Below are 22,544 nucleotides of genomic sequence, written 5' to 3'. Positions count from 1 at the left end.
ACAGCTCGACTGGCTCGACCCCGCCAAATGGCTCCCCCTCGGTGACGCCGGCCGATCTGCCCGCGCCTATCTTCAAAGCATCAACGCGTGTTTCTCATGCCGCGTTGTCGGCCATCACCGCCTTATCTGCCCAACCCGCCCCCCCTCCACCCCGCCCAACGCCTCCGCGTCCGTGCCGGTCGCCAACCTCGTCTCCCTTGCTGACGACGACGAGTCCGACCACCACGGCGTTTTCGCTGTCGACCCTGTCACAGACACTCTAGTACAGGATGCCTCGTCTGTGCTCGCTGGGTCAGTACCTCTCATCATGGTCAATTGCCGTTTCAAGGCTGACGGAGACACTGTCCCAGCACTCGTTGATTGCGGCGCTGGCATCAAGATCGTCGACCAGGCGTACGCAGAGCAACAGGGATGGCAAGGACGGCCGATTATACTGGTGGGGACCAAAATGGCAGACAATCGGGCGGGTCCAGTTGTAGACCAGGAGTATGTAGTGGATGTAATCATTGGTGACACTACCTACAATGCTACCCCATTCTACGCCATGGCCCTTGGTCCACAATACCACCTTATCCTCGGATTACAGTTCTGTCGTCAACACCGCCTATTTGATGGGGCGGAGCGTTTAAATCACCTCCTCAATGCAGGGGGGTCATCCTATACATCGCTTGTGCAACTACAACTCAACTCCATCACACCAGTCGAATCCCCGACCGTAAGCACTGAACGCCACTCCCACTCTGACGCCATCCTCCGTGAATTTGCCGACATCCTTCCAGCCAATATCTCTGACGTCTCCCACTACCCGCCCATTTGTTCGTCCACCTCCCAAGTCCGCCACCGAATAAACATCCTTCCTGATGCGATGCCTGTCGCTCGAGCTGGCTTTCGAGTACCGTTAGCGTGGCGCGACACCCTTCGGCAAGAAATCGAGAAACACCGTACTGCAGGCCGCCTCTGTCCATCCAGTTCCCCTTGGGCCGCCCCTGCTTTCCTCATTAAGAAAGAAAATGGCAAATTCCAGTTCCTCTGCGATTTTCGCAGCCTCAATAGTGTTACGGTTAAAGATCGAACCCTGGTTCCCAACATTGACGACATTCTCCAATGCGCCGCCCATGGCAAGGTTTTCGCCAAACTCGACCTTACCGATGCATTTTTTCAGATGCTCATGCATGAGCCCGATATCGAGAAAACGGCAATCAGCACTCCCTGGGGTTTATACGAATGGGTTGTGATGCCGCAAGGCGCGTGCAACTCGCCGGCAACATAACAACGCCGCCTCAACGAGGCTTTACGTAACCTCATCAGCGTTTGTTGTGAAGCTTATGTCGATGATATCATCATTTGGGGCGCGACCGACTCTGACTTAGCGAAAAATATCCGCGCGGTTCTCACGGCTTTACGTAACAGCGGGTTTGTTTGCTCGCCTAGCAAGTCGAAATTTTTCATCGACTCAGTATCCTTCCTGGGCCACGTAATCTCCCCCAATCACATTGGGCCAGATCCGAAGAAAGTCGAAGCACTACGCGCATGGCCATCTCCTGGTTGTGTGAAAGACCTCCGATCTTTCCTTGGCCTTCTCCAGTATTTACGCAAATTCATCCCACACATCGCCACCAAGACGTCCGTTCTCACGGCTCTTCTCCCTCCGAACAAGACAGCAGAGAAAGCGTATGAATCCCGTAAACGTCAACTAGCTAAGGGCCTCCCAGCCGAGCGATTAGAGTCACTGAGTTGGGTATGGAAGTGGACAACGTCGGCGCAAGATGCGTTTGAGGCGCTGAAGGAAATGGTGGCACGCATCACAGGTCTGTCCCCCCTTTCTCATGAAGCTATCCTCGCAGGTCAAACCAATCTCTACCTTTTCACCGACGCAAGCAATACCGGCCTCGGCGCCTGGTTGGGCACGGGTTTATCCCCCGACAACGCTCAACCTATCGCCTATGATTCCCGCTCTCTCACCGCCGCTGAACGAAATTATCCGGTACACGAAAAAGAGTTATGCGCCATCATCCACGCCCTCAAAGAGTGGCGGCCTCTACTTCTCGGCGTCCCGGTGCACGTCATGACGGATCATGCGACTCTCAAGTGGTTCTTTCAACAACCAAATCTGTCCGAACGTCAGAAGCGGTGGCTACTAGTGCTCACTGATTACGACCTCCAGATTTCCCATATTCCAGGGGCCACTAATGTCATCACAGACGCCTTCTCCCGGCTCCGCAACTCCGACGCCCACGTCAATGCCCTCACCATGATGGTTCTTTCGCCAAACGCAACCTTCCTGGATGAAGTAGCTGAAGGGTATGGGCAGGACCCGGTAATGAGTATTTGGAGGGAAGTAGACCGCCGTCCTCCGGGTGTCCACACTACCGAAGTCAAAGGAGCACGGGGGGCCAGGACGGTGCTGACATATGAGGACCGGCTCTGCATCCCCGAAGTACTAACCTTGCGAGAACAGTGCCTGCAGGAATGCCACGATGCGATGGGCCATTTCGGAGTGGAGAAAACACTTGAACTACTGCGTTGTGTAAGAGGCTAGCCTCCGACCCAGTTGACCCACATCTCATGAGGTCACCACTTTCCCCAGCTTCTAATTTCGAGCCGCGTTTCAATTTACTTCCGCTTCTTCCTCCAAGTTGCGCGCGTCAAATTGCATCCGCTCTCCTTTCTCCCAGGTCACGTGCTTTATTTTTCCCCTGTTTCTCTGAGCCGCGTCTCAATTTACTTCCGCTCCCTTCCTCCAAGTCGCGTGCGTCAAATTACATCCGCACTCTTCCTCCCAGGTCACGTGCATTATTTTACTTCCGCTTTTTCTCTTCTTATTTTCTCTTCCATTTCTCGTCCTAAGTCCGAGTTTCTTGTCTGATTTTTCATGCCACAAGCCCCGGTGTTTACCGGAGCTTTGGTCGCGACTGGTTTCGAGAGCAAAGGCAAAGTACATGGAAAGTGTCAGTGCAGAGCCCTTACCACCACTTGTTCTCACCATATGGTAGGATTTATTCCTATGCATTGGTCGATGTTGGTAAGTGAGATTTGATGCCGAAATGCGTCTTTCGGACTTCGCCGAAATGCGGCATCGAGCTCTGTCCGGCCTTATCCTATGCATGATATTTTATTCTCATGCATAGGACTGGCAATTGCTGCCGAGACGCGGCGGCGGACTTCGCCGGATCTCTGCCCCTTTTTTCGATGGACTTCTGTTTGTTTCTGCATACATCCATACATATATATATATATATAGATCTCATACATAGTTATAGTTTTCTCTTTCTCTAAGCGAAACTCATGCATATCAACCATTGCTAGTTTCGCATCCAGTAGACCACTATAACTATAAACAAACACCGAACGCTTCCTCGAACGCATCCGAATGCCCTCTAGACCTATACCACGAACGCCCATCCTTCTCGAATGCCAACCGAACGCAGTGAGGCACCCCCAGTGCCTACAACCGTCCTGACCCCCCATGCTCCGTTGACTTCGGTAGTGCGTACACCCGGAGGACAGCGGTCCACTTCCCTCCAAATACTCATTACCGGGTCCTGCCCATACCCTTCAGCTACTTCATCTAGGAAGGTTGCGTTTGGTGAGAGAACCATCATGGTGAGGGCGTTGACATGGGCGTCGGAGTTGCGGAGCCGGGAGAAAGCGTCGGCGATGACATTAGTGGCCCCTGGAATATGGGAAATCTGGAGGTCGTAATCGGCGAGCACTAGTAGCCACTGCTTCTGACGTTCGGACAGATTTGGTTGTTGAAAGAACCACTTGAGAGTCGCATGGTCCGTCATGACGTGCACCGGGATGCCGAGAAGTAGAGGCCGCCACTCTTTGAGGGCGTGGATGATGGCGCATAACTCCTTTTCATGTACCGGATAATTTCGTTCGGCGGCGGTGAGAGAGCGGGAATCGTAGGCGATAGGTTGAGCATTGTCGGGGGATAAACCCGTGCCCAAGCAAGCGCCGAGGCCGGTATTGCTTGCGTCGGTGAAAAGGTAGAGATTGGTTTGACCTGCGAGGATAGCTTCATGGGAAAGGGGGGACAGACCTGTGATACATGCCACCATTTCCTTCAGCGCTTCAAACACATCTTGCGCCGACGTTGTCCACTTCCATGTAAGGCATGCATGCCAAACACGGTCATTATGATCCCAAGGTCTGTTTCACTTCATACATAGATTTGCTGCCGCTTTTCTCTTATTTTGATTCCGTTTATTTTGCGCGCTCCTCACAGGCCTCAAAGGAATTTGCAGCAAGGAAAAGCCTCTCTTCTTTATCTTTAGAAAGAGAGCCCTTTTCCTTTGGTTGTCCGCGACCTGCTGTAGTTCTTTTGAGTGCTTTAATTATTGTAGGCACTGGGGGTGCCTCACTGCGTTCGGTTGGCGTTCGAGGAGGATGGGCGTTCGTGGTATAGGTCTAGAGGGCGTTCGGATGCGTTCGAGGAAGCGTTCGGTGTTTGCTTATAGTTATAGTGGTCTACTGGATGCGAAACTAGCAATGGTTGATATGCATGAGTTTCGCTTAAAGAAAGAGAAAACTATAACTATGTATGAGATCTATATATATATATGTATGGACGTATGCAGAAACAAACAGAAGTCCATCGAAAAAAAAGGGGCAGAGATCCGGCGAAGTCCGCCGCCGCGTTTCGGCAGCAATTGCCGGTCCTATGCATGAGAATAAAATATCATGCATAGGATAAGGCCGGACAGAGCTCGATGCCGCGTTTCGGCGACGTCCGAAAGACGCGTTTCGGCATCAAATCTCACCTACCAACATCGACCAATGCATAGGAATAAATCCTACCATATGGTGAGAACGAGTGGTGGTAAGGGCTCTGCACTTACAATTATAGCTTCGTTGACACTCTGCCCAGTGATCAACAAACATATGCAAACTCATAGACCGCTTCTGCGCCTGGACAATCCAACTACCTCTTTCCTTGCCACCGACTAGACAACAGTCGTGTTCCAGCCGTCTCTCTTTCAATCAAATCAAGCCGAACTCTTTCAGTGAACATCCCCCCTGGGTTGTTACACTTTTTTTAAGCGAATCTCAACTGCATGAGCTCTGCTGAGCCACCAGAAAATTTTTTTGACACCATTACACCTATTGAAGATCAATCCAAACCACGACTTCGGCAAGATACACCATTCCCCGAAATGACAACACCCCCTACAGACAAGGAATCCCTACAGAGGAAGATCAAACAGATAGAGGACGAGAGAAAGCGGGAGAGAGAGGAGCACAAGCGCGAAATGGCGGAGCTACAAGCACAAATGCGAGGTCTTCTCAAATGCGAGGCCGAGAAGCGCGACCTCCCTCCGCACAATCCCGCCACTTCCAGCTTACCTGCCAAATCAGAGTCCCCTCATCCTCCTATTATGTATGATTCTCTCCCCCAACCCAAATATTCCTTTCCAGTCCTCTCTGAACATGCCGACGCAGCGGCTATTCACCAACACATCTCGAAGCTTCGCAGCATCTTTACCCTCATGGCCGCTGGTTACCGCTATGAACCCACCGCTTTTGAGGCCTGCAAGCTCGCCCACGCTGCCCAGTCTCTTACTGGTATCCGCCATCTTCAATTTCTCGAAGGTGATGGCCTCCAATGTCGCACCTTTGATGACTGGGCAAAAGCTTTCAAGTCTGCAATGCTTCCGCTCGGCTGGGTATCCGAGAGCGAAAAGAAAATCTATTCTCTTCAACCCCAGCTCCTCCGACTTGACAAAATCCCATTGGCCATCATGGATTTCAAACAGTGGTTCGCCCTCCTGAAGGATTCCGACAGCCCCATGTCCGAAGACGTTGCTACACACTGGCTGCGAAACCACATGACACCTGGTCTTTTGGTGGAGCTTGAACGGGACTTTGGTGGTGAGAATCAGCTTCGTCAGGCCAGTTTAGCTGAACTTCTCAAGCATATGGAAATCTGTGCCACCAGACTCCTTCGCTACCAGTCCGCTTTCGCCCCCATCGCGCCCACCCGCACGCCGATCGCTGCTGTCTCGCCCGAAGCATCTTCGCCCATCGACATTGCTCAATGGCTCAACCCACGACTTCCGCTCCCCAAGGGTGGTGCTGGTCGCCATGCTCGAGCTCACCTTGCCAGTGAACAGCGTTGCTTCCTCTGCCGCCAACCCGGTCACAAGTCTCCCGACTGCCCAAAGCGCAAGGAACCCACGGCAATCGCTGCTGTAAGCACCTTCGACCATGAGGAAGCGGAATTTGAGCAGGAGGAGGGGGAGATGTTTGCCGAGGTATTAGCCACACACCTTGCGCCGGAGCTGTCAGTCCCACCCATCCTTCTCGAATGTCGCATAGGCACTAATGGGTCACCCTTCCTCGCCCTCTTCGACACAGGAGCAACAGTCACTCTAGTTGATCCGTCCCTCATCACCACCCACCAACTCCAAACTTATCCATCAGAGCAACGGCGGGTGGTATCGTTAGCAGGAGGAGCACGGGGTCCAGCTTTACAACGTCGTGTAGGAGTAGAGGTATGCATCCAGAATCAAGTCTTCGCACTACATGGTTATGTCATGCCCCTACATGCCCGCTATAAAGTCATCCTAGGCCTGGATTTCATCCGCTCTCATGGGCTCCTCAGCGGTGCTTCTCGGCTAGGCAATCTCGCTCCTGACCTCCTTGGCCCCGTGGTTGCTTCAGTGACGACCGCTGATGGGTATGAGGACCTCCGCCTAGCAATCCTGCATGAGTATCACGACATTTTCCCAGACAATATTGGTGAAGTTGCAAATTACCCACCGATCTGTGATGCCAACTCAAAGGTCCGCCACCATATCAACCTCACCCCCGGTGCGATACCCTTCAAATCCGCGAGTTATCGATCCCCTCACATGTGGCGACAACAGTTAATTGAAGAGATCCAGAAACATCAGGAGGCTGGCCGATTGCGACCCTCCAGTTCGCCGTGGGCAGCACCGGCGTTCTTGGTTAAGAAGGAGAATGGAAAATTTCAGTTTATCTGTGATTATCGGGGTGTAGACACTGGGTGTCTCACTGAGTGTCGTAGTAGTATAGTGTGTAGTTGACTAGCAAAACATGCACTGGTTGTAATACATGTGGATTGAGTATTGAAGAACTACAACAATATGCGACTACTATTTTACTAAGTACCAACTGTGTGTCAGAAAGTAAAGTTACACACATCAAATGCCACGTCATTACTAAGTATTTCAAATGTAACATTATACACATGGAATGTTACATAATCTGGATGAATACATACACAACAAATATAGCTGAATATTCATACAGCTTATACATGGGAATGCATGCATGTAAATGCACTGCATAAATTCCTGCATGTAAATGCAATGCATAAATTCCTGCATATGCAATATGCATAGGAGGATGCATGCACAAAGACTGCATGCATAGAGAATAAATGAGTATAGTGCTCTGCACTTACACGGGGCCTTAACAAAGTCACTACTCCAGACTCCACGCCAGTTCCCAATGTCAATGACATCCTCCATCGAGCTGCTTGTGGTAAAATCTTTGCCAAAATTGACCTGTCTGATGCCTTCTTCCAAACACTTATGCATGAACCAGACATCGAAAAAACAGCCATTACTACCGAACTCGGCCTATTTGAATGGGTAGTTATGCCACAAGGTGCTTGCAACTCACCTGCTACTCAACAACACCGACTAAATGAGGCCCTCCGTGGGTTGCTGGGGGATTCTTGTGAGGCTTATGTTGATGATATCATTGTCTGGGCTGCTGATGCCGAGGATCTTGACAAACGGTTGCGAGCAGTGCTGGCTGCCTTACGAAAATCGGGGCTTGTGTGCTCTCCCACCAAGTCTGAATTTTTTCGCCACAAAGTCAAATTTCTTGGTCACGTGATATCCGCCAACCACATCGGCCCAGTGTAAGGTCCGGACAATAGACCTTCACTGTACTGTTGGGACTAGCTCGGAGGGACAAGGCTTGGAGAGAACTGGTGGGCTCTTTAGGGCTGGCAGGGCTCGAGGCTTAACTTCGGACTGGAGAGAAGCAAACAAGATCCCAAATGCATATGCTGATTATGTCCTATCAGCGACTAGTAAAGGAGACAAGATGAAGAATTGATAGGAACAAGAGGAGAAGGCAAGGTACTTGTGACTGTAAAGTCGGAAGAAGGAAAGGTTGAACACAACAAGGATAAAGGATAAAGGAATTTTGTGTGAAACCCAAAGAGCCCGAAGCTTACCTGATTATGTCCTATCAGCGACTAGTAAAGGAGACAAGATGAAGAATTGATAGGAACACTGATCAGGATTAGCCAGGGGGTCTGAGGGGAGAAGGTAATTAGTAGAGAGCTCTGCTTACAGAGGAGAAGGCAAGGTACTTGTGACTGTAAAGTCGGAAGAAGGAAAGGTTGAACACAACAAGGATAAAAGAATAAAGGAATTTGTGTGTCAACCTTTCCATGCACTTTGCCTTCGCTCTCGAAACCAGTCGCGACCAAAGCCCGGTAAACACCGGGGCTTGTGGCATGAAAAATCGGACAAGAAACTCGGACTTAGGACGAGAAATGGAAGAGAAAACAAGAAGAGAAAAAGCGGAAGTAAATTGATGCACGTGACCTGGGAGGGAGAGTGCGGATGCAATTTGACGCGCGCGACTTGGAGGGAAGGAGCGGAAGTAAATTGAGACGCGGCTCGGAGAAACAGGGGAAAAATAAAGCACGTGACCTGGGAAAGGGAGCGCGGATGCAATTTGACGCGCGCAACTTGGAGGAAGAAGCGGAAGCAAATTGAAACGCGGCTCGAAATTAGAAGCTGGGGAAAGTGGTGACCGTGGGTCACTGGGTCGGAGGCTAGCCTCTTACAGTAGGGCAGAAAGAACACTCACAATATTATCATGCAGGTCCTTAGCATCCTTCCCCCATATGATGATATCGTCCACGTAAGCCTCGCAACATTCCCCAGTTAAACCTTGTAACGCCTCATTAATGCGACGCTGTTGAGCGGCCGGCGCGTTCCGGATCCCTTGAGGCATTACCACCCACTCTAGGAGACCGAGAGGAGTGGTGATAGCGGTTTTCGGGATGTCCTCCTCCTTCATTAGCGTTTGGAAAAAGGCATCCTTACAGTCAAGTTTTGCGAAAATCTTGCCCTTCCTAGCGGCACGGTGGAGGATATCCTGGACGTTCCCCATAGGGTACATGTCGGGGACCGTGACATTGTTCAGAGCACGGAAATCGCAGACCATTCGGAATTTGCCATTACCTTTGGAAACGAGGAACGCCGGGGAGGCCCAAGGGGAACTAGAGTATCGAAGACATCCTGCATTCAGATGTTCTAATAACATCTCTCGGAAACGTGGAAGCAGGGCTTCCGGTACTCGATAGGGTGGCGAGCGGTGGGGAGTAGCACCATGTTTCAGGTTAATTTCGAAGCGCACGCCAGACTTTGTTTTGGAGATGGTGGGGAAATTTCATACGTCGCCTAGGTCGTCGCAGAAAACATCGTGGAATTCGGTCTGAAGCTTGCGTAGAACATCCGTCAGACTGTCGGACTCGGCGGCCGCGCGGGTCTGCGAAAGATTGGGGCGGGTGTCGGCGGATGACACTGTGGCGGTAGTCGAGGCGGGATTTGCGGCGGCGTGGGAAACTGGCGCACCTAACTTTTGCAAGCCTAATGCAGACAAGTTCACACCGCCCGCCTCCAATAACCGGACGAAAGAATTTGATTCCGCGAGTAATCCGTGCCGCTCGAAGAAATTTAGTCCTAAGATACCATCGTAGGTACCGTGCAGATCCATCAGGACACCATCGACTCGATACATGCGACCACCTAGGGAAAACGACCCGACGACCATATCTGTGACCAACGGACCCGCCAAACCTCCAGCTAGACGCACTCGCATCCGTACCAACCCTTTCCTCACTTCCCAGCCCAGTCTCGCCGCCAACCTCGGATCCACAAAAGTTGTGGACGCCCCCGTGTCGAGTAAGAATTTAGGGGAGGGGGCTGATAAACGGCTGTCAGCGGAGACTGGGACGGATATGGAGAGCAAAGGATGGAAAAGAGCATACGTCGCGTCACAGGTATCATCATCGGCTGGAGGAACGGTTTGGGCTAACGTCAGATAGGCCGAGGTGGCATCACCTGCCATCAGTTCAGTCTCGAGTTGGTTGACCTTAGGAGTCGGAACGCGTGTACAGGTAGGGCACTTGGAATGCTGATGCCCCGTTTTACGACAATCGTAGCATCGGTTCTCCTTGCGGAAGACTTCACGGATATGGCGGCCCGCCGGGGAGAGATAGTATGGCAGAGCGTGGGAAGGGTCGTGATAGTAGGACATAGAGTGGGGTAATTGGACGTTGTCGGAAGAAACCTGGTTGGTGGGACGGGACCTAATCCGAGAGGCGGCATCCTCGTGTTGAATTCGTTCGACGTGGTTGCTGATCAAGGCCCGCAGTGCATCCAGATCGTCGACGTGAAATTCGGGCAAGTCAACCAAGCGAAGAAAAAGGCGCTCGGGACAGGCCGCACGATAAAAACTGGTGAGTTGTTGGTCGGTCGGGTATAGCTTACTCCCAAGAAGGTGGGCACGATGCAAAATCACCGCATTGTCGAATTTTTTCCAACCCTCCGACGACGCCTCGTGGAAGGAGAGACGAAAAAGAGCACGGCTTTCGCGGAACTCCCAGTTGGACGGCATGGCCTTAGCCTTGAAGGCAGCTGACCACGTCTCCCATGTCGTTATTCCATCGGCCTCCATACAGCGACCGTCTTGCTCAACCCAACTAACGAGACCAGCGCACTCGATCGAATTGTTCGCCAGCTCAATCACTGTCACACGGCGTCTCTCTTCCACCTCCTCGTCATCCGAGGGAGTTAGAAGGCCGTGCGTTCGCAAAACCTGTTGAAGCCGACGCAAATGGATAAGGGCGCGGTCCGCATCGCCAAGGGGACCCTCGAAACGAGGGATGTCTGACGCCTTGGGCAATGGTATACCTCGGGGTGTATAACGTTCCTTGGTAGCTGATAGTTTGTTTTGTTTAGCCAGCAGCTCAGTGAGGAGCGCCAGTGTATCGTCTTGTTGTTGGACGCGGTCGACCAGACGCGCGAGTAACTCCGTTGGAGAATCTTGAATTGATTTGGGCATGGTGGATATGGTGTAAAAAGGTAGGTGCTAGTTTCGAAAAAAGTGTAGGCACTGGGGTGTGCCTCACTGCGTTCGGTGGGCGTTCGAAAAGGATGGGCGTTCGTGGTATAGGTCTAGAGGGCGTTCGGATGCGTTCGAGGAAGCGTTCGGTGTTTGTTTATAGTTATAGTGGTCTACTGGATGCGAAACTAGCAATGGTTGATATGCATGAGTTTCGCTAGAGAAAGAGAAAACTATAACTATGTATGAGATCTATATATATATATATATATATGGATGTATGCAGAAACAAACAGAAGTCCATCGAAAAAAAGGGGCAGAGATCCGGCGAAGTCCGCCGCCGCGTCTCGGCAGCAATTGCCGGTCCTATGCATGAGAATAAAATATCATGCATAGGATAAAGGCGGGACAGAGCTCGATGCCGCGTTTCGGCGAAGTCCGAAAAACGCGTTTCGGCATCAAATCTCACTTACCAACATCGACCAATGCATAGGAATAAATCCTACCATATGGTGAGAACAAGTGGTGGTAAGGGCTCTGCACTTACACAAGAGGAGAAGGCAAGGTACTTGTGACTGTAAAGTCGGAAGAAGGAAAGGTTGAACACAACAAGGATAAAAGAATAAAGGAATTTTGTGTGAAACCCAAAGAGCCCGAAGCTTACCTGATTATGTCCTATCAGCGACTAGTAAAGGAGACAAGATGAAGAATTGATAGGAACACTGATCAGGATTAGCCAGGGGGTCTGAGGGGAGAAGGTAATTAGTAGAGAGCTCTGCTTACAGAGGAGAAGGCAAGGTACTTGTGACTGTAAAGTCGGAAGAAGGAAAGGTTGAACACAACAAGGATAAAAGAATAAAGGAATTTGTGTGTCAACCTTTCCATGCACTTTGCCTTCGCTCTCGAAACCAGTCGCGACCAAAGCCCGGTAAACACCGGGGCTTGTGGCATGAAAAATCGGACAAGAAACTCGGACTTAGGACGAGAAATGGAAGAGAAAACAAGAAGAGAAAAAGCGGAAGTAAATTGATGCACGTGACCTGGGAGGGAGAGTGCAGATGCAATTTGACGTGCGCGACTTGGAGGAAAGGAGCGGAAGTAAATTGAGATGCGGCTCGGAGAAACAGGGGAAAAATAAAGCACGTGACCTGGGAAAGGGAGCGCGGATGCAATTTGACGCGCGCAACTTGGAGGAAGAAGCGGAAGCAAATTGAAACGCGGCTCGAAATTAGAAGCTGGGGAAAGTGGTGACCGTGGGTCACTGGGTCGGAGGCTAGCCTCTTACAAATTGACCATGATGAGAGGTACTGACCCAGCGAGCGCAGACGAGGCATCCTGTACTAGAGTGTCTGTGACAGGGTCGACAGCGAAGACACCATGGTGGTCGGACTCGTCGTCGTCGGCAAGGGAGACGAGGTTAGCGACCGGCACAGACGCGGAGGCGTTGGGCGGGGTGGAGGGGGGGCGGGTTGGGCAGATAAGGCGGTGATGGCCGACAACGCGGCATGAGAAACACGCATTGATGCTTTGAAGATAGGCGCGGGCAGATCGGCCGGCGTCACCGAGGGGGAGCCGTTTGGCGGGGTCGAGCCAGTCGAGCTGTTGTGCGGTGTGGCCCTTCGTGGTGGTGGAGGGGGCGGGGGCGAGTTTGGCAATGAGTGGAGGCGCGGGGGCGGGAGCGATGACGTTGGCGACGGTTGGTGGGTGGCGGGGGCATGTCGGCACCTGAAGGAAACGCGCCTCAAGCATGGCGTCATCGATGACGTCCATCATGATCTCGTATAGGTCGGCCGACGTTGCGGAGAGCACCGTTTTGCCACGTGCGCGGAGAGCAGCTTTGGTGCGGTGAGTAACCAAGGCATCGACACTGTCCAATAGCCGGCGGTTGACGTCCACGTCGCTGAGGGGGTCCTCGAAGTCATGAAGAATGCCTTGGTAACTGATAACAAGGTGAAAGAATGCATCGAACGCGGCGGGTGTGGTGTCCAAGCAGCGGAGCTGCATGAATCGGTGGCGGAGTTTGGACTCCCAGCCGCGGGCGAGAATGTGAGACTTGAGGGAGACTTGCCATGCATCCCAAGTTTCGGCGTGTTTGCCATGGAGCTCGAGCCACATGGTGAACCGGCCGCCCGATTGGGAGATCGAGGTATTTGCCACAGAAATCTTCCACGCGTGCTCAGCCGGGCCGGGGCTCCAGTGTAGGAGGGCGTCACGGAAATAGGTCTCCAAGGCGAGGAGGTGTCGCTGGAGCGCGAACGGGTCGGCGGAGGAGTGAGTCCCAAGTCGCGGCGGGGAGATCTTGTCCGGGCGGGACCCGTGTGTGGAGGGAGGGACGTGACGGTCGTGGCCGGTGGTGGCTTGATCGGCTAGCGCTTGGGTGGAATGAAGGAGTCCAGCAACAATAGATTTAAGCTCGTCGATCTCAGGAACGGCCGGGCCGGAAAAGGCAGTGGTGAGGCCCGGGGTCTTTCGGTAGATTGCACCCGTGGTATCGTGTACAGGGGTTGCGTAGTTTACCATCTTTTCGTCGGGTAGGTCAGGCACCGAAGGCACCGCGTTTGAAGTTGTGGGCGAAGCTGTAGGCACTGGAGGTGCCTCACTGCGTTCGGTTGGCGTTCGAGAAGGATGGGCGTTCGTGGTATAGGTCTAGAGGGCGTTCGGATGCGTTCGAGGAAGCGTTCGGTGTTTGTTTATAGTTATAGTGGTCTACTGGATGCGAAACTAGCAATGTTTGATATGCATGAGTTTCGCTTAGAGAAAGAGAAAACTATAACTATGTATGAGATCTATATATATATATATGTATGGATGTATGCAGAAACAAACAGAAGTCCATCGAAAAAAAGGGACAGAGATCCGGCGAAGTCCGCCGCCGCGTCTCGGCAGCAATTGCCGGTCCTATGCATGAGAATAAAATATCATGCATAGGATAAAGGCGGGACAGAGCTCGATGCCGCGTTTCGGCGAAGTCCGAAAAACGCGTTTCGGCATCAAATGTAAGTGCAGAGCCCTTACCACCACTCGTTCTCACCATATGGTAGGATTTATTCCTATGCATTGGTCGATGTTGGTAAGTGAGATTTGATGCCGAAACGCGTCTTTCGGACTTCGCCGAAACGCGGCATGGTCGATGTTGGTAGGTGAGATTTGATGCCGAAACGCGTCTTTCGGACGTCGCCGAAACGCGGCATCGAGCTCTGTCCGACCTTATCCTATGCATGATATTTTATTCTCATGCATAGGACCAGCAATTGCTGCCAAAACGCGGCGGCGGACTTCGCCGGATCTCTGCCCCTTTTTTTCGATGGACTTCTGTTTGTTTCTGCATACGTCCATACATATATATATATAGATCTCATACATAGTTATAGTTTTCTCTTTCTTTAAGCGAAACTCATGCATATCAACCATTGCTAGTTTCGCATCCAGTAGACCACTATAACTATAAGCAAACACCGAACGCTTCCCCGAACGCATCCGAACGCCCTCTAGACCTATACCACGAACGCCCATCCTCCTCGAACGCCAACCGAACGCAGTGAGGCACCCCCAGTGCCTACACTTTTTTCGAAACTAGCACCTACCTTTTTACACCATATCCATCATGCCCAAATCAGCTCAAGATTCTCCAACGGAGTTACTCGCGCGTCTGGTCGACCGCGTCCAACAACAAGACGATACGCTGGCGCTCCTCACTGAGCTGCTGGCTAAACAAAACAAACTATCAGCTACCAAGGAACGTTATACACCCCGAGGTATACCATTGCCCAAGGCGTCAGACATCCCTCGTTTCGAGGGTCCCCTTGGCGATGCGGACCGCGCCCTTACCCATTTGCGTCGGCTTCAACAGGTTTTGCGAACGCACGGCCTTCTGACTCCCTCGGATGACGAGGAGGTGGAAGAGAGACGCCGTGTGACAGTGATTGAGCTGGCGAACAATTCGATTGAGTGCGCTGGTCTCGTTGGTTGGGTTGAGCAAGACGGTCGCCGTATGGAGACCGATGGAATAACGACATGGGAGACGTGGTCAGCCGCCTTCAAGGCTAAGGCCATGCCGTCCAACTGGGAGTTCCGCGAAAGCCGTGCTCTTTTTCGTCTCTCCTTCCACGAGGCGTCGTCGGAGGGTTGGAAAAAATTCGACAATGCGGTGATTTTGCACCGTGCCCACCTCCTTGGGAGCAAGCTATACCCGACCGACCAACAACTCAACAGTTTTTACCGTGCGGCCTGTCCCGAGCGCCTTTTCCTTCGCTTGGTTGACTTGCCCGAATTTCACGTCGACGATCTGGACGCACTGCGGGCCTTGATCAGCAACCACGTCGAACGAATTCAACACGAGGATGCCGCCTCTCGGATTAAGTTCCGTCCCACCAACCAGGTTTCTTCCAACAACGTCCAATTACCCCACTCCATGTCCTACTATCACGACCCTTCCCACGCTCTGCCATACTATCTCTCCCCGGCGGGCCGCCATATCCGTGAAGTCTTCCGCAAGGAGAACCGATGCTACGATTGTCGTAAAACGGGGCATCAGCATTCCAAGTGCCCTACCCGTACACGCGCTCCGACTCCTAAGGTCAACCAACTCGAGACTGAACTGACGGCAGGCGACGCCACCTCGGCCTATCTGACGTTAGCCCAAACCGTTCCTCCAGCCGATGATGATACCTGTGACGCGACGTACGCTCTTTTCCATCCTTTGCTCTCCATATCCGTCCCAGTCTCCGCTGACAGCCGTTTATCAGCCCCCTCCCCTAAATTCTTACTCGACACGGGGGCGTCCACAACTTTTGTGGATCCGAGGTTGGCGGCGAGACTGGGCTGGGAAGTGAGGAAAGGGTTGGTACGGATGCGAGTGCGTCTAGCCGGAGGTTTGGCGGGTCCGTTGGTCACAGATATGGTCGTCGGGTCGTTTTCCCTAGGTGGTCGCATGTATCGAGTCGATGGTGTCCTGATGGATCTGCACGGTACCTACGATGGTATCTTAGGACTAAATTTCTTCGCGCGGCACGGACTACTCGCGGAATCAAATTCTTTCGTCCGGTTATTGGAGGTGGGCGGTGTGAACTTGTCTGCGTTAGGCTTGCAGAAGTTAGGTGCGCCAGTTTCCCACGCCGCCGCAAATCCGGCCTCGACTACCGCCACAGTGTCATTCGCCGACACCCGCCCCAATCCTTCGCAGACCCGCACGGCCGCCGAGTCCGACAGTCTGACGGATGTTCTACGCAAGCTTCAGACCGAATTCCACGATGTTTTCTGCGACGACCTAGGCGACGTGCGAAATTTCCCCACCATCTCCAAAACAAAGTCTGGCGTGCGCTTCGAAATTAACTTGAAACATGGTGCTACTCCCCACCGCTCGCCACCCTATCGAGTACCGGAAGCCCTGCTTCCACGTTTCCGAGAGATGTTATTAGAACATCTGAATGCAGGACGTCTTCGATACTCTAGTTCCCCTTGGGCCTCCCCGGCGTTCCTCGTTTCCAAAGGTAATGGCAAATTCCGAATGGTCTGCGATTTCCGCGCTCTGAACAATGTCACGGTCCCCGACATGTATCCTATGGGGAATGTCCAGGATATCCTCCACCGTGCCGCCAGGAAGGGCAAGATTTTCGCAAAGCTCGACTGTAAGGATGCCTTTTTCCAAACGCTCATGAAGGAGGAGGACATCCCGAAAACCGCTATCACCACCCCTCTCGGTCTCCTAGAGTGGGTGGTAATGCCTCAAGGGATCCGGAACGCGCCGGCCGCTCAACAGCGTCGCATTAATGAGGCGTTACAAGGTTTAACTGGGGAATGTTGCGAGGCTTACGTGGACGATATCATCATATGGGGGAAGGATGCGAAGGACCTGCATGATAATATTGTGAGTGTTCTTTCTGCCCTACGTCGAAATGGTCTCCGCTGCTCGCGTGAGAAGTCAAAGCTGTTCCTCGACGAAGTAGCGTTCTTAGGACATATCATCCGCCCCGGACAGATTCTGCCCGACCCCGCCAAAATAGCACGCGTCGAGCAGTTCCCCCTCCCGGTCAATTCTCACCAACTTCACTCGTTCCTCGGTCTCATTAACTACCTTCGCGATTTCGTACCAAACCTGGCCGACCACACCGCCGTGCTTCACGCCACTCTTCCTCCGAATGCGGCGGCTGAGAAAGCTTACTACAAGGCTGTTAAGATGCATAAGGGACACCTCCCCGAGGGATGGACTGGTTGGAGATGGTCGTTCGGCCCTGCGGAGAAGGCGGCCTTTGAAGCGACTCGACGCGCGGTGAGTACTGTCCCCTGTCTTGCCGTTATCGATTATGATGCTGTCAAAGCGGGAAAACAGCAGGTCTTTCTATTCACCGACGCTTCCAACACAGGTACTGGCGCTTGGATTGGTGTCGGTACCTCTCGGGAGTCCGCTCAGCCCGTGGCCTACGATTCGCGCACCTTCAATAGTGCACAACGGAACTATCCAGTACACGACCGTGAGCTGCTGGCGATCATTAATGCCCTCGATCATTGGCGCCCTCTGCTATACGGCATTCCAGTCCACGTCTACTGCGATCACTTTACCCTTCAATGGTTCCTAGGTCAACGTAATCTCTCTCCCCGTCAGCTTCGGTGGCTGAGTACTCTGAAGGATTTCGACCTCCGCATCGAATACATCAAAGGGGAGTTCAATACTCTCGCCGATTACCTCTCTCGTCACGCCCCTTCGGATGCCGTCGAACCTGCCGACCCCTCTCTGGATCAATCACCGGTTTCAGTTCATGCCACAATGACATACGAGCCCACTTTGGATCCGGACACCCTTCGCGCGATTGCGCAGGGTTATCAAGGTGATGTATTATTCAAAGAATGGCTTGCTGATCCGTCTACTGCTCCAGGTGTTACCTTCCATGATCATGATACCCACCGACTTCTCCTCGTTGACAACCGCTTATGCATTCCGGACATTAATACACTTCGTGAGGAACTTATGCGGCAAGCCCATGAAGGCACTGCTGGGCATCTGGGAGTGGAGAAAACCATGGAGGTACTCAGGAGTGGATACTTTTGGGAGACAATGTCCAAGGATGTTCGTGAGTTTGTCCGTGCGTGCCATTTATGTCAACAGGCGAACGCACCCACGACGAAGCCGGCTGGTCCCTTGCATCCGCTTCCGGTCCCACGCGATAAATTCGATGATATCGCTATCGATTTTGTAGGACCACTCCCTTCTTCCGGTGGACACGACTATCTCCTCACGATCACGGATAGACTAACCGGGTTCATCGAACTGGTCGCCTGCTCCACCACGATCAATGCGCGGGATCTCGCCATCCTGGTTTGGGAGCGATGGGTGTCTCGTTATGGTTTGCCGCTCTCCATTACGTCCGATCGTGATACTCTGTTCACCTCGCGATTCTGGACAACACTATGGGAGCAGCAGAACGTCAAGCTCAAGATGTCCACGGCCTTCCATCCGCAGACTGACGGCACTTCGGAACGGTCCAACAAGACAGTGGTGCAACTGCTACGTAGCTGGGTGGATAGGCATGGCACCTCTTGGGTTAAGTACCTCTCTCGTGTTTCCCAAGCCATGAATAACACTGTCAGACGTTCCACAGGTTTCTCTCCGGCACAACTGGTCTTTGGCCGTCGGCTCCGTACCCTACCTAGTCTGGCTCGTCCTCCTCCGTTCACCCGGGCTTCCCTTCCCACACAGGCCGAATGGACTCTCGCAGCGGATCGCACCGACCTCTCGCTTGCTGAGGCGCGCGATAACCTCCTTGTGGCGAAGCATCGTATGGCCGTCCAGGCCAATCGCCATCGCCGTCCTGAAGTAGCCTACAAGGTTGGAGATTGGGTGTGGTTGGATACCCGAAATAGGTTGAAGGAATTTCGTGCTGGAGACAGGGAATATCGCGCTGCTAAGTTCTTCCCCCGCTTCCAGGGGCCTTACCAGGTACAAGAAGCTAACCCTGCCCTCTCAGTTTACCGTCTTCACATGAATGACCGGACATACCCAAAATTCCATGGTCATCTCCTTAAGCCTTATCTGTCGTCGCCTAGGTTCCATCAAACATCACCAGTAACCCACCAATCGGACACTGGACGTCGCAGCATCCTCCAAATCCTGGATGATCGAGTGTATCGCGGTCATAGGCAACTCCGGGTAGTACTCAGCGGCGACGGTCCTAATGGCCAATGGCGGAATCTCGACGATTTGCGTACACACGATGGTTTCCGGGCCTTGTATGACGAATATATAGGCGACGACGAACTGGCCTTGTGAGTTCCCCTCCTGTTTGCCCCTGTTTTCCTTGGTACTTTCTTTTTCTGTCTCTCTTTCCGTGTAATTCGGGGGCTGCTTGCGCTTCTCTGTGGGTTTTTTTGGCCATTATTGGTTTTTTTCCCTGGCTTGCGCTCAGCAAGACTAAATTAACAGGACTTTCTCACAGAGTGTTCTCCTGCCCAGTCCTTCCAACGTGGATGGATTTGGAAAGTAACGTGTTGACAGGGGGGCGCTGGCAGTCCCCACGGCCTGGTGATCGTTCGTTCTTTTGCCTCTATTCTCTCTTTTTCGATTTTTTACGTTCCTTTGCCTTATCTCTTACTTCTTTCTTTTATCTGTTTGATCTGGCCAGCCGAGTCTTCCCCTGGCTCTCATCTGGGCGGGGGAGAGTGTAAGTGCAGAGCCCTTACCACCACTCGTTCTCACCATATGGTAGGATTTATTCCTATGCATTGGTCGATGTTGGTAAGTGAGATTTGATGCCGAAACACGTCTTTCGGACTTCGCCGAAACGCGGCATGGTCGATGTTGGTAGGTGAGATTTGATGCCGAAACGCGTCTTTCGGACGTCGCCGAAACGCGGCATCGAGCTCTGTCCGACCTTATCCTATGCATGATATTTTATTCTCATGCATAGGACCGGCAATTGCTGCCGAAACGCGGCGGCGGACTTCGCCGGATCTCTGCCCCTTTTTTTCGATGGACTTCTGTTTGTTTCTGCATACGTCCATACATATATATATATAGATCTCATACATAGTTATAGTTTTCTCTTTCTTTAAGCGAAACTCATGCATATCAACCATTGCTAGTTTCGCATCCAGTAGACCACTATAACTATAAGCAAACACTGAACGCTTCCCCGAACGCATCCGAACGCCCTCTAGACCTATACCACGAACGCCCATCCTCCTCGAACGCCAACCGAACGCAGTGAGGCACCCCCAGTGCCTACACAAATCTCACTTACCAACATCGACCAATGCATAGGAATAAATCCTACCATATGGTGAGAACAAGTGGTGGTAAGGGCTCTGCACTTACACTCTCCCCCGTCCAGATGAGAGCCAGGGGAAGACTCGACCAGATCAAAGGCTAAAAGAAAGAATTAAGAGAAAGGGCAAAGGAACGTAAAATTGAAAAGGAGAGAATAGGGGCAAAAGAACGAACGATCACCAGGCCGTGGGGACTGCCGGCGCCCTCCTGTCAACACGTTACTTTCCAAATCCATCCACGTCGGAAGGACTGGGCAGGAGAACACTCTGTGAGAAAGTCCTGTTAATTTAGTCTTGCTGAGCGCAAGCCAGGGAAAAAAACCAATAATGGCCAAAAAACCCACGGAGGAACACAAGCAGCCCCCCAGACACGTGTACAAAGGAAAACAGGAGCAAACAGGGAGGGGACTCACAAGGCCAGCTCGTCGTCGCCTATATATTCGTCATATAAGGCCCGGAAACCATCGTGTGTACGCAAGTCGTCGAGATTCCTCCATTGGCCATTAGGACCGTCGCCGCTGAGTACTACCCGGAGTTGCCTATGACCGCGATATACTCGATCATCCAGGATTTGGAGAATGCTGCGACGTCCATTGTCCAATTGGTGGGTTACCGGTGATGTTTGATGGAACCTAGGCGACGACAGATAAGGCTTAAGGAGATGACCATGGAATTTTGGGTATGTCCGGTCATTCATATGGAGACGGTACACTGAAAGAGTAGGGTCAGCTTCCTGTACTTGGTAAGGCCCCTGGAAGCGGGGGAAGAACTTAGCAGCGCGATATTCCCCGTCTCCAGCACGAAATTCCTTCAACCTATTTCGGGTATCCAACCACACCCAATCCCCAACCTTGTAAACTACTTCAGGCCGGCGATGGCGATTGGCCTGGACGGCCATACGATGCTTCGCCAAAAGGAGGTTATCGCGGGCGTCGGGAACATCCTTGGACATTGTCTCCCAAAAGTATCCACTCCTGAGTACCTCCATGGTTTTCTCCACTCCCAGATGCCCAGCAGTGCCTTCATGGGCTTGCCGCATAAGTTCCTCACGAAGTGTATTAACGTCCAGAATGCATAAGCGGTTGTCAACGAGGAGAAGTCGGTGGGTATCATGATCATGGAAGGTAACACCTGGAGCAGTAGACGGATCAGCAAGCCATTCTTTGAATAATACATCACCTTGATAACCCTGCGCAATCGCGCGAAGGGTGTCCGGATCCAAAGTGGGCTCGTATGTCATTGTGGCATGAACTGAAACCAGTGATTGATCCAGAGAGGGGTCGGCAGGTTCGACGGCATCCGAAGGGGCGTGACGAGAGAGGTAATCGGCGAGAGTATTGAACTCCCCTTTGATGTATTTGATGCGGAGGTCGAAATCCTTCAGAGTACTCAGCCACCGAAGCTGACGGGGAGAGAGATTACGTTGACCTAGGAACCATTGAAGGGTAAAGTGATCGCAGTAGACGTGGACTGGAATGCCGTATAGCAGAGGGCGCCAATGATCGAGGGCATTAATAATCGCCAGCAGCTCACGGTCGTGTACTGGATAGTTCCGTTGTGCACTATTGAAGGTGCGCGAATCGTAGGCCACGGGCTGGGCGGACTCCCGAGAGGTACCGACACCAATCCAAGCGCCAGTACCTGTGTTGGAAGCGTCGGTGAATAGAAAGACCTGCTGCTTTCCCGCTTTGACAGCATCATAATCGATAACGGCAAGACAGGGGACAGTACTCACCGCGCGTCGAGTCGCTTCAAAGGCCGCCTTCTCCGCAGGGCCGAACGACCATCTCCAACCAGTCCATCCCTCGGGGAGGTGTCCCTTATGCATCTTAACAGCCTTGTAGTAAGCTTTCTCAGCCGCCGCATTCGGAGGAAGAGTGGCGTGAAGCACGGCGGTGTGGTCGGCCAGGTTTGGTACGAAATCGCGAAGGTAGTTAACGAGACCGAGGAACGAGTGAAGTTGGTGAGAATTGACCGGGAGGGGGAACTGCTCGACGCGTGCTATTTTGGCGGGGTCGGGCAGAATCTGTCCGGGGCGGATGATATGTCCTAAGAACGCTACTTCGTCGAGGAACAGCTTTGACTTCTCACGCGAGCAGCGGAGACCACTTCGACGTAGGGCAGAAAGAACACTCACAATATTATCATGCAGGTCCTTCGCA

Source organism: Cryptococcus neoformans (genome assembly GCF_000091045.1).
Source record: "Cryptococcus neoformans var. neoformans JEC21 chromosome 9 sequence".
Taxonomy (NCBI): domain Eukaryota; kingdom Fungi; phylum Basidiomycota; class Tremellomycetes; order Tremellales; family Cryptococcaceae; genus Cryptococcus; species Cryptococcus deneoformans.
Note: the sequence above shows the minus strand (reverse complement) of the source record.